General features: G+C 43.7%; 1 long non-coding RNA gene and 1 other non-coding gene across 2 annotated transcripts; one reads left to right on the top strand and one right to left on the bottom strand.

Annotated features, from left to right (window-relative positions):
* Positions 1–219: 219 nt before the first annotated feature.
* Positions 220–2953, bottom strand: LOC123103601 (uncharacterized). Its single transcript, XR_006449869.1, has 2 exons — positions 2388–2953; positions 220–2315 (listed from the first exon to the last, which is right to left on the bottom strand). It is a non-coding gene; the product is annotated as an uncharacterized lncRNA (long non-coding RNA).
* A 763-nt stretch (positions 2954–3716) lies between these two features.
* Positions 3717–3801, top strand: TRNAY-GUA (transfer RNA tyrosine (anticodon GUA)). The gene is given in 2 exon segments: positions 3717–3753; positions 3766–3801. It is a non-coding gene; the product is annotated as a tRNA-Tyr (tRNA).
* Positions 3802–9631: the final 5830 nt, after the last annotated feature.

Here is a 9631-nt window from a genome sequence, read left to right as displayed (position 1 = left end):
CAGAAAAGAGCATGACACCTCCACACCTGGTATAGATTTGCCAATGTGAAAGTTCACTAGCGGTTGGGGCGCCACCTGGTGGCGCCTCTTGAGGCAAAATTGTGCGCACCAGTCAAGCTTTCGTATTTGTTAATGTCTTATGACAACATGTGTAATTCAGCAAAAAAAAAAAGTCATCCAGATGAGCATAGCGCTTCAAATATAAGACACGGTAAAAACTGCAGGAGATAAGTGTTCATTCATAAAGCAGAGCAAGCGTACTAGTTTCATAGATACTAAAAGGTGTTGTTTCATATATACAAACAGGTTTATTTAACAGAGAAGATTGTGAAGCAAAACAAGAATTGTAAAACGGCAAGACATTTCAATTCCGGGATTCAATTGACAGTGACCGACCAACTACGCATTGCAGTTTAGTGACTTGAGGGGAAAACCGATGTATTTTAGCCACAGAGAGACATTTCCTTGGAAGTTCCGACACGTTCGATGATCACCAATTGACTGCTTCCCAACCTGAAGCAAGAAAGAGAAGTACGACGAGTTTAGATAAGATGTTCATCATTATGAGTTTGATATCGGATGAGATAAAATACACACAAATCCATATCATAAAACAAAACAATTCCTAACAACAACAAAAAACGAACATGCATTGTAATTTTCCCTGCATAAATAAAATAACTATCCGAGCGTTAACCCAAAGTTCTGTATTGAAGCAGGTAGTCTAAAAATTTCGAGGCTATTTCCTGTAACATCATCAATTTCTGGATACAAGTTGTAGAAGGAAAAAAAAAGAAAATGAAGCAGATCTGCTGCTTCATTTATAAGTTTAAATAGTATGCATCATACCATTTCTATTTTTAATAGAATGTAGACCTTTCCCAAAATTGCATATTTGGTACAGTCTAGATGACAGCAAAACAATTATAAGACTACAGTCTATGCACATTTTAGTTTCTATTCATGAACACAGGTGAAATGTGTAACAATAACATATGGTTTCCTTCAACAGCTGATCTAAGTGTAACTCCTTCAGCTGCATACCACTAATCCATGTTTTGGGATCCTTATAGGAAAGAGCTGATGGTGTGGGAGATATACCACGCCGTTGAAGTATCAAGTACCAACATAATATGCGCAAACTAAGCATAGATGATGTTTATGATACAACAAATAAAAGACATAGATAAAGCCCTTGCATCCTGGGTTGTGGTAGACACATGATATATTGCTGAAACCAGCAATCATATATTTAGAAAATACACAACTTTATGAAAACAGAGAGAAACAATTGCAGAATTGAAACTCCTAATGTAGAGAAGGAAACTGTAAGCAAAGGCTATAATTAAATTACCCTGTGAAATCCCATTCTCCTGCCTTAGTTCCCTAGATTTCATTGTGACAATTAAACTCTCAGCTTGACATAAAAAGGACATGCCTCTCAGTTAGCTCGCAGATAAAGAATATTAACATTGATTTCTACTGTTTGATGCACACAAATAGGAAAAGGGGCATAGAAATGTGTAAAACTGCACATTTCAATGGAAAAAGAAACTTTAAATAAGTACTACCTTTAATTCTTAGTTCATCTGCATGCACATGTTAGAAAGTTAAAACAGAAACTCAATCCAACTAAATTGAATCTTTGAAAACAATGTCAATATTCCAATAAAAGAAACAGGGACCATTATATGAACTTTGCAGCAGTTATCTCTATATGATAGTAGCACTGAGGCCCATGAGCATTATACCTTCCCATCTTTTACCTTCATGCTGACAAATCACATTTTCTATCAGCTATAATTAGTATGAATGTACCATAAAACAGAAGCAAGCTACCTTCAGTTAATTCAAAATGTTCTTAGCACTTAAGTAGTAAAAGTATGCTAGTAAGTACCAGATACCAAGTGAGTCAATGACAATCTGCCCATGGAAGTTGTCTGGGAAAACTTATCTGTTATCAAACAACATTATAAAATTCACAAGCTGAGATGAACAACCTGAGACAAACAACATTAGAAAATTCCAGCAGTGTGAACAACAAACACATGAAACAGATATGATCAGACATAGCTCCTACTAACTTTTGTTTTTCATTTAGGAAACAATATACCTGAAAGCACACGATGACACGGATAACCAAAATAAACTAAAAATCGAGGGAAACATGTGATCATCAGTAGTGATAGAGAGGGAGAAAGGGAGAAGGAATCCCATTTTCTCAAAGTCCTCGCTTGATTTTCTGATGAACTATCTTCATTCTTGTTTTTTTTTTTTTGCGGGAACTATCTTCATTCTTGCTATAGATGAACATTCTGCTAGTGAAGAACAAAATAACATAAGCACATTTGCAGGGAGGAGAAGAAAAGAAGTGTATAGCCAAGCACCTATTGTGGGCTCCAACATCCATGGCCTCCAACCTCTTAATCCCTCCTCTTTGTCCATGCGCAAGCCGGCGACTGCACGAAGTGCGCTTCCAGTAGTCCTCCATGGTCTGCTACACCACGGCAGAAACAGAGGAGAATAAGCAAAGGAAGAGAAATACAAGGGATGAGAAAGGAAAGGAGCTCCCTGCACGCAAGGTTAGTGGTGGCGGATCTTGTCGTGCTCCGATCTGGTCTAGGTAGCAATGACCAACAATTACGGGAACTCGTCGCCGGGCACACCAGCCGACGTTGGTTCGTCCACCCAGTCGAGGTTGTCGACGAGGCCACCCCCGTGAGGCCACCGTCACCGTCCCCATGGGTTGCAGGGCCTCCATCGCTGACGGGAGGGGGATGTCGCGGCGTGGGGCAACGGAGAAAGGGGAGAGCGAGCGAGACGAGGAGGTTGCGTGGGATCAAGGAGAAAAAGGGGCTCGCGTTCTAGGGGAGGTAGTATTTTCTATTTTTTTAGATAGAGGGGAGGTTGTATCTGGGCAAAGGCCTACTGTACGTTGACATCACATCCCACCCATCGCCATCTCCGACGCCCCACGGGTCAGTGAACCGCACTGCTGCACACGCACACAAGCGCGGTAACCGGCGCTGACACCGCTGAGGACGAGGTCGAGGTTAATATTACAAGCACAACAAAGCAAACACACAAAGAAATTGACAATGGGCCCGGAGAAAAACAAGGGACCACCTGTAGCTACTGAACTCGGGTGCGCACGAGGTGACGCGAACCGGCGGCTTCGCACGCCCCAAGCGCAGAGCGAACCAGCGCCTTCCAACTGGCCACGCACCACACCAGGAATTGCTCCGCGCAAAGCTCTGTCGCGATTGGCCGCCATTTATGCAATGTTCGTGCCGGCAGCGTTTTTGTCCCTAGCTAGTCTAACGTGGACACACCCAATGAGCGACCTTGATGCACACCTTATTGTTTTGCATTACTTCTCGACCATTACTTGTCGCCGCACGCCCCTTCATGGCTAACTGAATATGGCTGCTAGGAGGAATAATGCGTTCGCTCAAGAAGTTAAGATTGATGAGCTAGAGGCAGACTCCCATATGCTGTCGGAGATAAGAGATTAAATAAAAATGGTGAATTCGTTTTAATTCCACGAGGCTCGGTAGTTTTGGGAGTGCTTTCCAGATTTGTTGGACCACATGGCCAGCGCCATGCCTATTGACCTGTTTATATCCTCGCAAAAAACAAATATCTGTTGGTACGTTCGGAACGATTCTACACCGGTCAATATATAAGTAGGGTGTGTTTGGCCTTCCAATCACAAGCCGACTTTAGCTCAGTTGGTAGAGCGGAGGACTGTAGTGTTGCAGATAAATCCTTAGGTCGCTGGTTCGAATCCGGCAAGTCGGACTTTTTTTTCTTCTGAACAAATATTTTCTTTTTTAAATCACATTGCTAAAGGTCGACTTTTTCTATCCATATATGCTTGTGGGAAGAATCTACTTGAAAAGATTCGTATACATTTTTGTGTTCATCTTCTGCTTAAGCAGTGTATCATGATCAGCTAAAAAAAACGATGTTCCTGTGCGTCTTCAAGAAAAATACAAACATATGCATGCATTAGAGCATTTCTAACTAACTAGTTAGAGAAGGATAAATCCGGTTTTTCTTCTCTAACCAAAAACTAACTGAACCTCAAAAAATGTTAGGGGAGTAGGAGCAAGTCCAATAGCCCCCCTAAAAACTTTTCGTAAAAGTCATTTTACAGAATGACTGTATCATTTACCGGAAGTTTTCAAACGGCCACTTCTCTCAGTCCCGTTAACATTGTCCCATATTTTTTTTTCTATTTTTAATTAAAAAAAAACTAGCTAATAGCTCAGGCCCGCAAGTTAGTGATAGGGCCACAGGGGCTAGGAGGGGCGCGTGCATGGCGGGCGGTGCGGCAGCACGCCCGTGAAGCTTTAGGCGGTTATCCATCCGCAAGACAGAGAACGTGATTATGCGGGATTGCATAAAAAATCGGGTTTACGGGGCTGTTGGAGGCTTTTTTGCCCCAACTTCTCGTAAAGGATGGTTTTTTAGGATACGAGAGCTGCTGGAGTTGCTATAAAAAATTTACTCCCAACCACTCACGGTTCTTAAATTTACTTGTCCTCGCGACCACCGAGTAAAAAATCAACAAGTCACTTCTCCTTGCCTCCCCAATCCTCGTTGGCGTGCCCCCAACCTCACCTAGACCCACTCCGACGTCGGTGCCCGCCGATAATGTTTGGGAAGAATCTACTTGAAAAGAATCTACATTGGTAAAGGTCGACTTTTTCTATCCATATATGCTTGTGGGAAGAATCTACTTGAAAAGATTTGTATACATTTTTGTGTTCATCTTCTGCTTAAGCAGTGTATCATGATCAGCTAAAAAAACGATGTTTCTGTGCGTCTTCAAGAAAAATACAAACATATGCATGCATTAGAGCATTTCTAACTAACTAGTTAGAGAAGGATAAATCCGGTTTTTCTTCTCTAACCAGAAACTAACTGAACCTCAAAAAATATTAGGGGAGTAGGAGCAAGTCCAATAGCCCCCCTAAAAACTTTTCGTAAAAGTCATTTTACATAATGACTGTATCATTTACCGGAAGTTTTCAAACGGCCACTTCTCTCAGTCCCGTTAACATTGTCCCATATTATTTTTTTTCCTATTTTTAATTAAAAAAAACTAGCTAATAGCTCAGGCCCGCAAGTTAGTGATAGGGCCACAGGGGCTAGGAGCGGCGCGTGCATGGCGGGCGGTGCGGCAGCACGCCCGTGAAGCTTTAGGCGGTTATCCGCCCGCAAGACAGAGAACATGATTATGCAGGATTGCATAAAAAATCGGGTTTACGGGGTTGTTGGAGGCTTTTTTGCCCCAACTTCCCGTAAAGGATGGTTTTTTAGGATCCGAGAGCTGCTGGAGTTGCTATAAAAAATTTACTCCCAACCACTCACGGTTCTTAAATTTACTTGTCCTCGCGACCACGGAGTAAAAAATCAACAAGTCACTTCTCCTTGCCTCCCCAATCCTCGTTGGCGTGCCCCCAACCTCACCTAGACCCACTCCGACGTCGGTGCCCGCTGATAATGTTTGGGAAGAATCTACTTGAAAAGAATCTACATTGCTAAAGGTCGACTTTTTCTATCCATATATGCTTGTGGGAAGAATCTACTTGAAAAGATTCGTATACATTTTTGTGTTCATCTTCTGCTTAAGCAGTGTATCATGATCAGCTAAAAAAAAACGATGTTTCTGTGCGTCTTCAAGAAAAATACAAACATATGCATGCATTAGAGTATTTCTAACTAACTAGTTAGAGAAGGATAAATCCGGTTTTTCTTCTCTAACCAGAAACTAACTGAACCTCAAAAAATGTTAGAGGAGTAGGAGCAAGTCCAATAGCCCCCCTAAAAACTTTTCGTAAAAGTCATTTTACAGAATGACTGAATCATTTACCGGAAGTTTTCAAACGGCCACTTCTCTCAGTCCCGTTAACATTGTCCCATATTATTTTGTTTCCTATTTTTAATTAAAAAAACTAGCTAATAGCTCAGGCCCGCAAGTTAGTGATAGGGCCACAGGGGCTAGGAGCGGCGCGTGCATGGCGGGCGGTGCGGCAGCACGCCCGTGAAGCTTTAGGTGGTTATCCGCCCGCAAGACGGAGAACGTGATTATGTGGGATTGCATAAAAAATCGGGTTTACGGGGCTGTTGGAGGCTTTTTTGCCCCAACTTCCCGTAAAGGATGGTTTTTTAGGACACGAGAGCTGCTGGAGTTGCTATAAAAATTTTACTCCCAACCACTCACGGTTCTTAAATTTACTTGTCCTCGCGATCACGGAGTAAAAAATCAACAAGTCACTTCTCCTTGCCTCCCCAATCCTCGTTGGCGTGCCCCCAACCTCACCTAGACCCACTCCGACGTCGGTGCCCGCCGATAATGTTTGGATCCCACCCCGGCCACTCCCCATGTGGATCGACGCCACCACGAGCGGTCCCGAGACCGTGGCTGTGGCGGTGCTTCTTCCTCCCGCTCCCGCCTCCATGGCTTCCCCGACCTTCCACCGCCACAGAGGCAATACATGAACGTGCCACAACGAAGTTGCAGAACATGGGTGGCGGAGATAACCGACCGCAATACCCACGAGAAGATATGGTCGGCTCCTTCCAGTCCGCCGCGCATGACATCATGTCGGTCCTCCTGCACGGCACCGACGCTCGCCTCAACTTCCTTGAGGGGTTGCCGTGGATGGAGCCCGTCGACCCGACGATGGCCACCGCACGGGAGAGGAGGAAGACCGGGAAGCCCGCGAGCGCCTCGTGGCATCCCACACTATTGAGGACTACATGAGGGAGCTCCGACGCCACTACTCGAAGCGCATTGAGACCGAGCGCCAGCTGTACATGCGGTACACGGCTGGGACAAGGCCGGTCATCGGTCTCTCCAGTGACTTCGATGGCGGGTGTGACGACGACGATGGTGGCAACGGTGCATGGCAGGACCCTATGATTGGAGGGTTGGCCGAATCAGGTTGGGAGAGGTTCGAGAACGAGACAGCTACCAGGTAGTTTTAGTAAGCTCTAGTCTAAATTTTGGTTAAGTTATCTAAAATTGCACCAAAATTCATTTGAGTAAGCTTTAAGTATTACTTTGAACCAAAATTATGTTTATGTGTCACTCAATTTTTTTAATCCCCTAATATTGGGGATAGGATAGAAACAACTAATTTTTTTAATCCACTCAATTTATAGGACTACATTTGCTCCTCTAAATTTTGAGGGATCGGTTAGAGTTGCTCTTAGAGCATCTACCGCCAGACTTCACAAATCTAGACCCTATATGTTTGCAGACTATGACCGGCCACCCTTATATTTTGGACATTGCAATCATAGTCTTCATTTCTAGATCCCAAATCCATACTAGCACATGCAATGTAAAATTCATCTACATACATTGCTAGCCTATCTAATCATCATCGTACATGTAGTCGGCCACATGGTCGGGCGAAACTCCGACGCGTCCTCCTTGTCCTCCTCCTAGGTCAAGAGCTCCTCAAATGCCATGTGCGCCTTGTGGATATAGCAACAGTTGGCATCGATCTCGAGCTTCAACTGGATGGACTTGAGGATGGCATGTTGCTTTGCCGCCTCCTTTGCTTGGGCGACCTCGAATTCCATCATCGCTTCTTCCATGGAAAGTTCAACATGCTCTGGCGTAGGATCTGCCTCGTCCTCCTCCTCATCTCTGTATGACGGCTCCATCTCCTGCATCTTTGCGTTAGGCACCTTGTATTTCTCGTCCCTCTCCTCCTCCAGAGAGTCCGAAGGCAAGCCGCTTGCCTCCATTTCTACTAGGATGCCCCCCCGGGGTGTTGCAGGGTCAACATCTTGTATTAGGTAACCATTTGGCAAACCATGGCTACTGCCAAATGGCGAGCTCAGAACTTAAAAACAGGGTGCAGACAAGGCCCCATGGCGGTGTGGTAGGGATGGGAAGGGTGGAGATGGGGCCAGCTAGGGTTGATATCATTGTCCGTCTTAAATAGCAGATTCTGTCCCCTCGGATGGCACGCTGGAGCAGTCACATGAATGCGCACATGTGAGCTTCCTCGGATCGATGGATTTCTGCGTGTTTCCTCATGGGTCCTGCCCGCCAGTTTGACGTGGCGGACGTGTCCGGGCACACGCTAGCCTCCCCATATCCGCTCTAGATATGGGCTAGGTATGGGCCGACGTTGGTCAGCCCAGACGTTTAGGGTCGGTTGGGTCGCATTTTCTTGACCGGGCCATCCACCTGGACGTATAAGGACGATTTGAGGGGTTCGGCTATAGATGCTCTTAGATACTAGTGTAATGATAAGGCCCGATCGATTCACAAACTTGAGGTGGCGATGGCACTGTCTCTGTGCCGGTGAAGAGAGGACTCTTGATTCTTGAAGATATTATAGTTCATAAGTCACTTGGTTTTAAAGAAAATCTCTTAGACACATAATGCAAACATAGAAGCTCATCTACATGAATGTATACCCACCGCTATGAATGCATGCGGATTTACCCTATGCCAAAAACATCATCTTCTCCTATAAAACGAGCATCGTCAAAAAGTCTAAAATATATTCAGAAAAATATGAGCACCCGTTCCAAGTTCAGACGGGCTGGTTTCATCATCCATCTGAGCTATGTTCAGTTCTATGCCAAAAACATCATCTTCTCCTATAAAACGAGCATCGTCAAAAAGTCTAAAATATATTCAGAAAAATATGAGCACCCGTTCCAAGTCCAGACGGGCTGGTTTCATCATCCATCTGAGCTATGTTCAGTTCATGATTTTACATTGATTCTCTTGGGATGAACCCTTAATCAATATATCTTCACGTAGTTTAGCATAAAACATACCATTTCTTGCAAGGAATTTCAACCGGTTTGTGGAACTAATGCGGATCCCAATATTATTTTTTTAGATATATAACCCGGTGCGTGTCGTGGTACAAAGCATCAGGTCTTATGATTAAAGGTCATGTGTGCTTGCTTTGCTTGTGGGTATGGAGGGAGCAACCCACGAAACTCACATGTCGTGGTTCGGAATCTCGCCGGCAAACAACACGATGATCTTTGTTTCAGACTGTTTTTCATTGACGCAACGCCTCAACCGCCCTATTTGAGATCGTTCATTTGATGGTGCAATGGTGGGGGACATGAAGCATGTGGCTCTCGACTTCAACTCTGTGATCTTCAAGCACATTCATCGGCAAATTAATATTTCTACTCATATGTTAGCTAAATCTTGTTTGAACTTTAGTTATCTTTGTGTTTTTCTTTCTACTCCGGAGTGTATCCGGAAGACTCTAATCCGCAAAAAAAAGAAAGACTATGTAATTTGTTTACTTAATTAATAAATGTCGATGTTTCTCAAACAAAACAAAAAACTGCATGGGCAACATGAAACCTTTGCGGCATTCCATATTCTCTGGGCTAAGAAAACTATGTTTGGGCCACCATTTTGTCCGTACCGCTTACACATGCTTGTCATGGTTTTGTAACCCTGGCCAGTTTTCTCTCCTTTTTATCGGTTTTTCCCATCTTTGGTTTTTGTTCCTTTTATTATTATTATTATTATTATTATTATTATTATTATTATTATTATTATTACTACTACTACTATTATTTTCTATTCAATTTACCTCTCTTGGTTTTTATTTCTCTTTAA

Source organism: Triticum aestivum, chromosome 5A (assembly GCF_018294505.1).
Source record: "Triticum aestivum cultivar Chinese Spring chromosome 5A, IWGSC CS RefSeq v2.1, whole genome shotgun sequence".
NCBI lineage: Eukaryota > Viridiplantae > Streptophyta > Magnoliopsida > Poales > Poaceae > Triticum > Triticum aestivum.
Note: the sequence above shows the minus strand (reverse complement) of the source record. Positions and strands in the feature narration are given on the sequence as shown.